Source organism: Molothrus ater, chromosome 3 (assembly GCF_012460135.2).
Source record: "Molothrus ater isolate BHLD 08-10-18 breed brown headed cowbird chromosome 3, BPBGC_Mater_1.1, whole genome shotgun sequence".
Classification (NCBI taxonomy): Eukaryota; Metazoa; Chordata; class Aves; order Passeriformes; family Icteridae; genus Molothrus; species Molothrus ater.
Window position 1 is genome coordinate 63,831,361 of NC_050480.2, and position 14,413 is coordinate 63,845,773.

The following is a 14,413-nucleotide window of genomic DNA, read 5'->3' on the forward strand; positions in this document are numbered from 1 at the left end:
GAACTGAACAGCAGTATGCAAAAAAATCAACCACCTGTTACAGTAGCTGGGTTTTTTGTCTTATTTACACTAAATTCCAAAAAAAAAAAGAAGAACAGAGGCCTGAGCCAAGCACTGGTATTGAGAACCATTTGACCCTAGCACTGGTATTGAGAACCATTTTGCAGCATCCTCTGCAAGGTTTAAGATCTCAACCACCTAAGTATCTCAAAGACATTGAAGTAATGAAGAACAATAAATCTGGTGACTCAGTCCAAAGGGTTACATCAGTATTGACTCCATCTTAATAACTGATGCAACATTTTAAAAACAAGGAGGCAGGGGTGACCTTTGAACAGCACTGCTAAAATTCTCAAAGCTCTGATTCATGCATAGTCCTCATTGTTGAGTGTATTTTAGGGGATAAGCAGCTTGAATTGAATTTTTCAAAACTGAAGGAAATGGAAATGTGAAGGTGATATTTAGAACAGAACATTTTAATGGAAAACAAGAAGATCTGTCTGATTCTCATTTTAGAGTTCTTCCATCTCCTAATGCTATGGATCTTTGAGGGGGGTGATCTTTCTGTTTAAAGAAGTTGCATGTTGGGTCTGGGTAAGATGGAGTTCATTTTCCCATAGCAGTCCTCAGAGTGCTGTGCTTTCCATCAGTATCTGGAAAGGTACTGAAATCACACTGGTGTTCTGGCTGCTGCTGAGCAGGGCTGGCACTGCATCTGTGGTGTCCCTCAGCACTCCCCCACCATCGAGGGGCTGGGAGTGGGCACAGTCCTGGGAGGGGACAAAACTGGACCAGTTGACAAAAATTTGAAAATCAACAGACACAAAATATCAATTCTATTGAAAAGTTGAATAATGATTTTTTAAGGGTCCTCAAATTCATTCTTGAACTCTTCATGGCCACTTGAATGGTCTTATCTTCTTTTGGTTTCTACAGCAGATGAAATACTCTAGAAACACCTCTATGAACAAAATGTTAATTCAGTATTTGGCACACAGTGAGAAGACAGACTCACTGTCAGAGGAGAGTATTCAGCCACTTCCTACAAATCAGGCAAAACTAAAAAACATCAAAAATTAAGGGAAAGGCTTCAATTCCCTTGAGGGCTGGCTACTGGAGATAACTTTAAATGACTATGCTCAAGCATACATACAACAAACTAGCAGAAGCAGAACCTATGTTTATTTTGTAGATCATTTATAAAAGCAGCGGGATGAATGGATTGAAAACTTTAGGAATCCCTTAGTGACAAGGATGACAATATGACATCCTGCACAAATGCTTCAGACATACAGCAGGAGTTAATATTTCAGAAATTCAAGAGAAGAGTAAGACTTGCACAAGGACAAAGCTACAAAATAATGAGGTTATTAAAAAAGGCTGCAATTACAGGGATAAAGTACAGCCGACTGAAGAAGTTCAATAGCTAATACAAAGGTATTAGTAGAAATTCTGCTATAATCTGGCTATAAATGTTGATTAATAAAATTACAAGAGTACTTGAATACCCTAAATTCCACGTAAAGGAGTTTATTACTAAGCAATTGTAGTTACAGAAAGAACTGGCTTTTCAAATAAGCCCACAGAAACCTATTTCACAAGAGGTAAACAGAATTATATGAAAGCCTAAGAGGATATAAAACTTTATAAGCAAAAAAACAAAAACAAGAAGGATATGATGGGGTGGAGAACAGAAGAGAAAAAGACAATATTAGTCTTTGCCATAGGAAATAATAAGCAGATTCAGGTATTTTGTACAAAATAGAAGGATGGCAATTTGCATAATTAAATAACCACTTCTTGCTTACTCTCTTCCTTTAATTTTATTCACAACCTTCAGTTCAGCCGACCTCTATTTGCTACTTAACTACACCTAAATTCTCTTCCCACTTCCTTTCAAATTAGCTTCCCCATTATAGCATTCCTGAGCATGTTTATGTACTTGTAGAAAACCTGTACATTGGATATTTAGGACATTTATAATTTTTCCCTGAACAATAATAACAATAAGAAATAATTGTAATAACTATACCACCAGTAGCAAGTATTTGGCCAAGATTACAGCTTAGCAAGTGCTTCATTTTTTAAATTTAGATCCTAAATGGGAAGTGGGCAGCAAAAATGTGGAGCAGACTATTTACTGACTGAGGGATCTATAAAAAAAGAATGCAAAAGAAATGGGAAGAATGTGGGCATGAGCCTGTGATGCACAACAGAGCACTTTATTTGGGCACCCACTTTGTTCTGCTGAAAACCCAGTCAGTTTTTTAACCTTCCCTGAAATGACTGAATCCACATCATCAAGCACAGGGGAGGAGAAATTTTCAGTGTCTTCTGTGGAGTATGTTCCACCTTTGTAGAACATACTTACATACTTACTGAGCCACAGAAAGAAATTACCTTATAATGTATTGGCTGCAGCAGTGCAGTGCATTCCCATTCCTAGTCCCTGCTCCATGAATATGAAGTGCATCATGAGCCATAACAACACCAACAGGCAGTACTGGGAGCTGCCCATCCATCAGTGCTCTGCAAGATGGTGCTTGGGATGCAGTCTGGAGCAGATACTGCAAAGATGAATTCAAACTGATGTAGCTCAGTTCTCTATAAAGTGATCCAACTAGAGCATATCTCATTAGCTGCATGAGTATTAAAATATCTTTTATGAAGCCAAACAGCACCAATCGAACATAAATGCACCTACCTTTTCAGTCATGCACAGTAGCACTATGTTTGAAAAAATTTAATTTCAAGGAGGATTCAAACCCCTAATCTACTGGGCAGAAAGGGGAGCATCACTGTATGGAAATATTTGCTAAATTTAAAATAAATTCAAGAATAATTTCAAGCAATTAAACTCCTTAGATCCGTTTATCTTTAATGTAAGATAAATTTGCAATAAAATTTTTGTTATTCATGGACCTCATGTAAAAGAAACTGTTTAAGTATAGAATACAAATAATTGACAATTAACTTGAATTTTGAAGATGTGAAAATGCTTAAGTAGTAATCCAAAGTGATAATTTATTTTATGTAAATCTAACTGCTAAAGATTACATTAATCATTCATCAGGAACTGCAGTGATAGGACAAAGAGTAATAGGTTCAAACTGAATGAGAAGAAATTCCATTAGACATCCAGAAGAGTTTCTTTCCTGTGAGGGTGGTGAGACACTAGAACAGGTTGCCCATAGAAGTTGTGGATGCCCCATCCCTGGCAGTTACAGAGCCAGGTTGGATGGGTATTGAGCAACCTGGTCTAGTAGGTGGCATTCCTGCACAGGACAAGGGGGTTGGAACTGTAAGATCTTTAAAGTCCCTTCCAATTCAAATCATCACATGATCGTATAAAATAAGAGTTGTATTGCATTCTTGGCCTTAGTTGTATTAATTTGGAAACAAAACAAAACAAAAAAAAAGAAAGAAAAAAAAGACAGAAAAGTAAATAAAGTGCAACATGCACAGTTTCCTCAATATGTTTTGTTTTAAACTTACACACACTTTTAAAAATTTGCTTTTAAAAATTAAACCAGTTGAGTAGTCAAAGAACAAGTCTTTTGGCAGCTTTGCCTCTTTTTCTTCTTCTAGAATTGGCAAAGGACCCTTCCTTCTCTAAAAGTTAAAGCCGCAATTGACTTTTCTACTCCTGCCTCCTTTCTTCTGGTATTATATTAACTTTTCCCCATCCCATTAATAGGATTAATTCCCTATTGTAAATCAAGGCAACCCCCGATGAAGGGAATAATGATGCATCTGACTCCATTGATATCAGTAGGCTAATTAATTACTTTATTATACTATATAATTCTATACCATGTTACACTACATCTGAACTGAATTTGCACAAGCACTCAAGCAAATCTCATGGCTGTCTGTCGTCTGACAGTCTCCACACACACTTGGCCCTGATAGGCCAAGGAAAAAAAACACCATCACTTTGGGTAAGCAATCTCCATATTGCATTCTACTTTTGCACAAACAGGCACAGCAATTGAGATGAGAAATTTTTTTCCTTCTCTGAGGTTCCTCGCTGCAATTCCCAGAAAATCTCCTTGGGAAGCTGTGCCTTGCTTTTCTCTGTGAAGAGAAATGTGGCCACAATTCCCTTCTTTTCCACCTATTTTTTAAATTATTAGTATTTTATTCCTTTTTTTTTTTTAGTAGATCTTATTACTTACATAACTCAGAACCCTTCATGAATGGACTCAGGGCAGAAGAGAGAAGAGGGCAGGGGGGAGAAAGGAATGCCTCAGCAGCTGGAAGGCTTCTAAGTGAATTCTGCATCCTATTCTCTATGCAGTGAAACTCTTTTGTATTTTTACAGCTCATTTCATTACAAATGGCAACTACCACTACTTCTAGTAGCTGCAGACCCCACAAACACATCAGAGGTTGCATAGTCTCAGGACAGTACAAAGCACTTGTACAGAAGGACATGTCCAGTCACTCCAGACTACTCTCCTCTGTGATCGCATCCCCCAGCAGGAAGCACAGCTGGGGCACAACCAAGTGGATATAAATGTCCAGGGCAAGCATGAAATAGTCTTAAACTAAGTTCATGCTGTCACCTCTTCAGCTTTCACATCCTTTAAATAAATGAATAATAGGTTTTGGGTTTTTGCCTTTCCAGAAAAAAAATCTCATTAATATTGCTGTAAGACACAAATAATCTCCCCTCAAAAAAACCCCACCCACAAGAAAACACAAATAGAATATTTAAGAAAAAAAAATACCTTGAACCCATATAATTGCCCATCACATATTTTGACAAATATGCTGATGTTTCCTCAGCAAGCATAAGCTTCCCAGCCTCGCTTCCCCTCGTGGGTATTACCAGGCCTCCACAGTGAATATTAAAGAAGACAAATGTAGAAAAGGATATTAAAGGAAAGAAAAATAAAATGAAAAAAAAATCACATTAGTCATTCTTTAATTTTTAATAATAATGATGTTGAATCAATCCTTTAAAGTACTTTCATGGTAGGCATTTATAAAAAAAATTAACATATCAGGATCTTGAAGTGTTATTTCTAAGTCCTTTCAAAAAAAATTATAATAAAGTTTGGGAAAGTCATCTTTGCAGCCTATTGCATTTTTTCCAGGGTAATAATACAATTGCTATGGGAACAAAGTAAAATGACAAACCTGGAAAAAATTCCCAAAGGAGTACATTAGACAAACATGGAATAACAGATGATTGTCCTCAACTTCTTGCTACTATTAATGATGCTCCAGTGTCCCCATGGGTTCACATGGGTTTAAAATAAAAATTTAAGCACTTACAGTCAATTTCAGGGACATCAGTCTAATGAGCAGCACTTGAAGGAGCTGGGATTTTTTTAGCTTGAAAAAAGTAGGCCCAGAGGCAAACTTTAAACTTGGTACAACTCCCTGAAGGCAGGCTGCAGTCAGGTGGGGTTTAGTCTCTTCTCCCAAGTAATGGGACAAGAAGAAATGGCCTCAGGCTGTGCCAGGAGAAGTTTGATTGGATATTAGGAAATATTTCTTCACAGAAAGAAAGGGTTGACAAGTATTGAAACAGTCTGCCCAGAGAAATAGTTGAGTCACTATGCCTGGAAATAGCTAGAAGACATGTAGATGTGGAACTTTGGGACATGGTTTTGTGGTGCACTTAGCAGTGTTGGGTTTGCAGTTGGACTTGATGATCTTTTCCAACCTAAACAATTTTGTGATTCTATTTTTCCACAGAGAACTACATCTTGGTTTTTACATGGTTGAATTACACCTGTGTAATAAGGGAATTAGATTAAATCAGATTAAAAAAACAACCTCAGACAAGATCCAGATCTGTCCTGTAAACAGTGTTTTTCAGAAGATTTATAAATGGTTAAATGTTATATGTTTTTATGTGGTTTAGAGTGTCCCACATTACACAAGGGGGACCAAAAAATCTGTTTTTTCTTGCAGACCTTTCTCTATTTTTCTAGATTACCAAAATATATCTTCTCACGTCAGAGTCAGCAAGGGATGGCTAGGATGGAAACTTGATTTCTAGTATAGCTCCAAGATATTAAGAAATGTGATCCCAAGAAAAACGATGACATTTGCAGAAATGCATAGCTCCTGCCATTCCCTGTGAAGTTAAATTCTGAATTGTAAAATAAAGAACGAAACAAACAAAATAATAGAATATTGCATCCCTGAGTCATGTGTCTACTAGAGTATCACAAGATTTATGCAACCATAATTCTAGCATTTAGGGACTATTTAATTATATTTTTTTAAGAAATACAAGGTCTAACCTGGTTATCCAGAATAAAAGTTCCTTTTAAAACCACGTTTGCTCACATTCATACAAATGGCAAAGATTCTGAATTATCAGAATCAGTTTAGAAAATAGATTTGACTGTTACTATGAAAATAAAGCTATGGTCAAATCAGGGCAAGAAGATATTGTGTAAGGCCTAGAGAAAAACACTTTTGAAAAAGTTACAATACTTTTCCTGTAATGAGAAATGTACATCTGAATTAACATGTAGCTTGTTCCAAACTGGGTAGTGAGAATTAGGTGGGATAGCAAGAATTATACAAATGGACAAAATCATATGAAGAGTGATAAAAAAGACAAATAGAGTGCAACAAGAAAACAGCAGTATTTATTAAAATCAGTACTACAGGGAAGAAAGATTAGCAGGTGATCCCAAAAATAGAAATGAAGCTAAATAAATTTTTAAAAATTTTTTTCTTAATGTAACATTTTGAGAATAATTTGAAGTAGAATGTATAAAGAACAGAAGTTTAGAAGGACTCAAGGAACATCTGAGTATTAGTATAGACAACAGGAGTAGTTCAAGTAATGAGAACTGCTGGAAAGTAACTTTTTGCTTTTGCAAATTATATAGAGCTTAATATTTCCAGGCTTAAATCAATCCATCTAAAAGCACAGGCCAGTGATAAACAGGACTACAAGTTCTCCCGTTCTGCCTCCAAGGAGTTCTGATGCTTTCCAAACCAGCTATTTGTGGTAGCTATTGTTGACAGAAGCACACACAGGACAAACATCAGCTCAATAAAATCTGTCAATTTCTACACTCACATAAAATTACAAATCTAGAGAACAACCTTTTCCCTGAATTCTCACATAATTATTGATATTTCTACATCTATAACCCAGAAAGGTTGTATTGGTACATAAACTGCTAGAGCAAGAAGTGTAGCCAGCTTTCTGAATGCAAACAGTGATAATTCCTTACTGCAAGTGTCATGCTTTTTGCTAATTCAGTCTCAGGTACAAAAAGAGAGTTCTACTTTTTTTGCCATGGTCTCATCTCTATACTACATTTAAAAATGCTGAATTTTTCTTTTATTTCTCCTAAACAGCACTTACCCAGAGTAAGCAATATAACTTGAGATTGGATTAACTACAGCAGACCTGACTCTCTGGAAATAAAAAAAAAAATCCTACATTAAAAAAAAAAACACCTAGTCCTACATGTCTTTTCCAAGACATAGACAGCTACACATGCAGCAAGGTTTTCTGGAAGGAAAGCAACAAGAGTCTAATGCATCAAACTCAAAATATTTTTTAAGGCTTAAAATTGAATCAAGGGAGCTACTTTCTCCATCTCCCTCCCAGCAAAGAGGTTATTAAAAAAAAAAAAAGGTAGATATTTCTCTGTCTTGACAGATTCCTTGGCAAATGCCAAACATTTTCCTAATAGAATTTACAAAGCCAGAGAAGTAAGAAGATCCATGTCTATTTATGTTTATATGATCAGTAAATAAAATCAGTATAAGTGCATGTGTAACAAGGATAACAGGAACAAAATAAATGAACCAAGACTTTATTTGAACAAAACACTTTATATAAGAGATATCAAGATCGTGAAAAAGGGACAAAATCCAGGCCTTCACAGAAGATACAAAGATACCCTCCCCACCCAAGTAAAGTTATTTCTGCTCAAGAACTAGTGTGCTTTATACCATACCAACATCTTTTTAAAGCTGCCTAGATTCAGAAGTAATCCAAAATTCCAAATAACAATTGCAGAACTGTAAGTTCTTAGTGAGAAGAGCACAGACTAGGATCCAACCTATGATGGGGTTTTATCATCTCTATGTTGTGGCTGTTCTGTGCTAATGTCTCTAATGCTCTAACAATGCTCTAACAATGCTCTAGAGTGAAACATTTTCTTAATATTCCTGATTCCTACATAATTTTCCCCAGATGCATTTTAGCTTTTTCTGATGACTTTTCCACAGTTAAACAGATATTACAGATATGGTGCTCAACCTATGAAGCCACAAAAGCACCCTGTGAGGAGCTGCTAGCCTCAAAGTTTCAAGTAAACATCCTACAAAAGAGGCATTTTGTTCCAGCTTTCTCTGCTCTCAGCTGAGAGCCATTTTCCATCCTTGCTGGAAAATTGCAATGAAGTAGCAAAATAAAAAAGTTGTATAAATTAAAAGCAAAAAAAGTGAGGAAAACATTGAAGAAAAATCATTCTGTAACATATACAGTCCTTGAGTATACCTCAGTATTTTTAGTTTTGTTTAAACAAAGGGGGGGGTCTTTCCCAGATTCATAGGGTTAGACTACCACTCAAGAAGTCACCTGTGTAGCTCCCTCCAAAAGCTACTTATAGCAATCCTGACATATTTTTGCTCTTTAGAATGATTATAATAAGATGTGCACTAATAGAGACCACACAGCCACAAAGACAGTGTAGACCAGTTACACTAGGGAAACAAATTTTCCAGTGCTACCATGTAAGGTCATTACTATTACAATGCATCAGGAGTACAGAAACAAATTTATTCTATTCCTCTTATAGGTCTTCATCTGTGCCCTTATTATCCTCTTCAAGTCCAACAATATCTCTTTCTCTTTCCCCAAAAATCGTGCTCCTTTGGTCTCTGACCATTCTCCCATCAGTTTCACTCCAGATGGCCCACAATTTTCCATATATGTCGCAGACATCTTTCATGAAAAATCCTTTCTTAGGATTTTTCCTTGTGAAAAGCTGCAGTTTCAGCAACCATAATAAACAATGGTTATCTGCTGCTGTGGAATGCAACAGGTAGACCCATGATTGTCTCCTGTGGATGTTTGGATTTACTGACCGCTCATGGCAGAGCTGGGTCTTGCTCTCTGTCTGAGACACAGATCTTTTTTATTCATTCTTGTCTATTCTTAGTTTAGCTAGCTTCTGAAGAAACCTTTTCTTTTCTATTTCTTTTTAGTATAGTCTTAATGTAACATATATCATAAAATAATAAATCAAGACTTCTGATCATGGAGTCAACATTCTCGCCTCTTCTTCATCCTGAAAACCCTTGTGACCACGGTCACACATATCCAAGTACATGTTGTATGCCTTACAACTGCAGAACAGATTTTAAAAGATTACATAGCTCATTCTGAAGCTATACCCATATATATGTATATATATATAAATATATCATTAACTTAGCATGTTCAGGTCTGGTAATGGCAGGATGCTAATTCCTCTTTGGCTTATCATTCACAAAGGATGTCTTTGTTACTACCTGATTAGAGGTATTTACTCAATTTTAAGCATCTACTTAAGGTACTTGATCTGGAAATGTTTGGTTCCTCATTTCAGTCCTTTTCATGGTCCCAAACACTAATTTAAAGCGGCCTGAACTAAATAATAAATGTGACTTCTCTGCCTTTTCCCTGTGATGTATGAATTTAACTTATCATTTTTTCCAATGAAATATTATCATAGGTCTGATACATTCAAGTATTACACAAAAGTATTTCTGAATATATTAATTTCAGAGTGGATCTAGTTCAGAAATTCAGGTTATGCAATAATAGTTTGAAAATTCCTTCCCAAGGAAGGAATTTTGCTCCCAAGGACCATAGCAACAAAATTAAGTAATTAACTGAGTGATGAAATTGAACAGAAGGGTCTCACAAGCAGGTTTCTGAATAAAAGGCAAAGATAGGCTTTTTATTTTATGTGCTCTGCAGATCTGGGGACACAGTATGAAACAATAAAATCATTCAATTTTTGGCTTGATATGTAGTTTACACTATACAGTAATTTTATCATTATATGCACTATTTTATTGTTAGACATGCCAAGAAGCCCTCAACCTGCTGTTACAATTATCAACTCTATGCTGATTAAGCTGAATTTGAAAAAAAAAAACAACATCTTTGGCAAGCATCTGTAGCTTAATTGTCACGGACTCACAGAGGTTTCCAAATTCCGCTATTCTGACAACAATCCCTTGCCCCATAGTTTTTCAAAGGGGTCATCCAAAATTGGATCAGGGGTAAAAGCTCTGACCTAGCATATTGTATTTCATTACCTGTCAGTAGGCAATAGAGAATATCTGAAAAAGGATCTTGAAAAAGCTATATATGCAAAGTGCTAGTGAAAATTAGATGGGAAAATAAGATGGTATTTACATTACAGTGGTGTATCTTCTAAAAACTATGCTAGAAATTGATATGAAACCTAAGAAATGAACCATAAAAACATAAGCCTTAAAAAATCTGTTGTCACCATACAGAAACTAAGAGAAAAATAGTGAATCTAAATTGCTATTCTACAAGTACTAGATTATATTCAAATCTTTATTATACTCAGTAATTAATGCCCATGTCAGGCATGCCCAAAATACATCATCAGCACTGATGAGAACTAACTTAGATTTTCGTAAACCAAGATCAGAGTCAGTCTAAAGTAATAAAAGTGAACTGTCATTGATGAAGAGAAGGCCAGAATATTTATGGTACTCACATTTTATTATATGTGATCTGTAGGAACTTAATAAATTACTGTTCAGCATGGAGTTCAATTTCTAAAAATTTTAAGGTAGTATTCTTAAAGTAAAAACCAAAAAAGATAAATTTAAAAATGCCATGCTGAAGTAGCCCTTCTACTAGCTTCATTAAAAAAAAAAAAAAGGCTTAAAAATCTAAGGTACTTTGGTACTTTTAAGGAGCCTTGACCTCCCTTGAAACATTTATAATACCTTACTTCTCCCAGGTCACCTACTGTCACAAAATATGCAGGGTTAATAAGGTCTTTAGTTTTACCATGGCAACTGGGAATTATCCAGTGGGTTTAAAAATTTTAAGCAAACTAACAGACACATGTGTACAGACAGACACAGATATGTGTATTTAAGTGTATCCATATATAAAAATGTACAAAAATATAAAGAAGTTTTCTTTTCTTTGAACACTAGGCAATGTTCCATATTCACCAATTTCAGAAAGAGAAGCTTTAGTTTACTGTATCATACTTGGGAAGTGGTTTGGGGTGCAAGGGTACCAGGCTTTCAGGAGTGTATTTTCCAGACTCATGCAATTATTTTAGTTATTGCATCTAGTTTTGTAAATTCCACAATATATGGAGGATCCTTTCTTTCTGTCATCCCCATAACAGCATCAAGTGCAAATTACATAAACTTCAAGCACTGCCTACAATCATATCTGAGGCTATTTTCATCTTCTAAAGTAAGCTAAAAAATTAATTTCAGCATTCTCTGATTTTAATATTCTGTTCACTTAGAATGATTAATTTATTTGCTTTGAACACTTTAGAAAGCCCATAGGTAATGGAGAAGAGTAATAAATACCTCTGTAATTCTCAGATTATATAATTTCTGAGGCTGTTGTTATTTCATGGTAACACTGTTCCAGGTTCCCAATAAACATTTTATTAAAAATGTCAGCCTATGCATACTAACTAGAAATGTAAGTAAAAAGTCCAGAAGTTCTAACACATTATCATTTCTACTGTGTACATTATTTGTATTTCAATATATTGTAAACATAAATAAAATTTATGCATTAATAACAAAATTTGGGTTGCACTTGGTGCAGATATTGTCTTATTATTATTTCCATCCACTTTTGACAGAAATATGATTGTTTTCATTTGTTCTGAAGGCACTACCTGATGCTATCAATGTTTACTTTAACAGAATGTTCCATAAATCACTCATAATAAAGATGAGGAAATTACAGAACTTTGAAGTATAAAATGCAAGTTTAGCAATAGTGTGTATTGAATGTTAAGATATCAGTCAAGTACATCTTCAGATGTAGGAAATATGCAAAGGAAATGGAATCTTTTCTGGTACAGGCAATCTGTGAGTATTGTACGAGCCACTCCAGAGTTTAGAACAGGTGTTTTTTCCCCATCGACTCTATCTGGCTCTGTTTCACTGAATCAACCTCTAAAGGGAAAAAATGTCAAATTAAAATCTAGTGAGGAAAATAAATACATTTGTGTGCTGCTTACATAGTGATATATTCACCTGATTATTATAGGATGTTATGACTTAAAATAATGCTGTTGAGTGAGAGCAACAAAGAACTTCCAGCAAGCACCATGGAAACTCATAATCATAAAGCCCTCTTAGACAAGGATAATAAAAATATACTTAAGCAGACTTTGTTCCTTAGTGACACAGGATAAATCACAAAAAGAAAAATGGAAATAATGATTGCAAGACTACAGCACAGTCATTATCTGTAGACAATGCAGAGGAAATAGCAGTGAGATAGCCAAAGAGTCATAGTTGACAGCATTAGAGGTCCTTTACACCTTCCATGATCAATGTATTTTTGAAATGTCATATGCAAACTTTAAACAAATATATGTGGGCTCATTTTTCATTTTATATAGAATATTTCACAAGCAATAGTTAAGTAACTTTGTAAATTATGGCAGTATAATATTTCTAGGCCTATATAATTAAGTGTATATTTCTCTAACAAATTACATCCCTGAAGCTCTTTGCCCCAAAGACAGGGTGGATATTCTGCTTTGAATTCAGGCAAGCCAGTATAAAATGGTAGGGGCTAACTGTCTAAAAGTCAGGAGAAGACTTAAAATATTGGTTAATTTAGAAAATGCAATAGCTTTTAAAACAGCCTCCAACCTATTTACCACCTTTTTTATGGTAAGCGTGTTAATTAGCTTTCTCTGAGCTTATAAATAAAAGCTGTACACAAACACCTCACAGGTTTACTTTCTGTGGTCTGGTGCTGTTTTTACCTACTCTTGATTGCTATCTAGAAACCCTCAAAATATGAACTGTATCTTTCAAAACCATATTTTTCTCCTCCTTATGTTTTTCTTTGTAAATGCAGAAAGAAGGAAAAAATATAGATAACAAAGCTGATAAAGGTATTATTAAAATAATCCACTAGAGATAAGATGCCCTATACTCCTCTTCCAAGAAATATTACTTTTTAGGCTTAAAGGAGCTACAAATCACATTTCAAATTCTTGAAAGCAAGATTTGGGATGTCATAGGATTAATCTTGATCTTAAGATGGTACTAACACATATTTCTAACAGGAGAGGAGAGGAGAGGAGAGGAGAGGAGAGGAGAGGAGAGGAGAGGAGAGGAGAGGAGAGGAGAGGAGAGGAGAGGAGAGGAGAGGAGAGGAGAGGAGAGGAGAGGAGAGGAGAGGAGAGGAGAGGAGAGGAGAGGAGAGGAGAGGAGAGGAGAGGAGAGGAGAGGAGAGGAGAGGAGAGGAGAGGAGAGGAGAGGAGAGGAGAGGAGAGGAGAGGAGAGGAGAGGAGAGATCTTGAGTTAGAAGATCATCCAGCCCTCCTGCCATGGCAGGTACACCTTCCACTAAAGCAGGTTGCTCAAAGCCCCATTGAGCCCTGGTCTCGAATACTTCCAAGGTACCCACTGAATCCCTGTGCAACATGTTCCAGAGCTTCACTAACATCACAGTGAAAATTTTCTACTTAATATCTAATCTAATCCTGTCCCCTTTCAGTTTGAAGCCATTTCTCCTTATCCTATCTCTACATGCCCCTGTCAAAAGTCCCTCCCATGTTCTCCTGTAGGCTCATTTTAGGTACTGGAAGGTGCTCTAAGGTCTCCCTGGAACCTTCTCTTCTCCAGGCTGAACAGCCCTACCTCTCTCAGCCTGTTTCTGCAGGAGAGGTGCTCCAGCCCTCTAATCATCTTTGTGGCTTCCTCTGGACTCTCTCCAACAGGTCCATACCCTTCTTCTGTTGGAGTTCCCAGAGCTGGGTGCAGCACTCCAGGTGGGGTATCATGAGAGGAATAGAGGGGAAGAACCACCTCCCTTGACCTGCTGGCCATGCTGGTTCTGATGTAGCCCACCAGGATATGGCAGATTTTCCAAGGATCTCTCTTGCTGAATATCTGCTAAAGGTTATAAATCTTCTGTCTGCAGCTCTATTGCTACCTGTGACAAAATCTAATTTACTATCAAAACAACACTAGAAGACACTACATTTTGATACTGCTGCCCAAGTAAAGATAAATAGGGAGTCACTTTTAAGGTTGATGCTGTTTCTAGAGGTTCTTTTGGAATTTTGGGGTGTTTTTTACTCATAAACTTCAGATTGTGAAACTTTCTTTCTAGTCATAGTTGAAATTAACGTAGCAAAATCTGATGACCATCTTACTG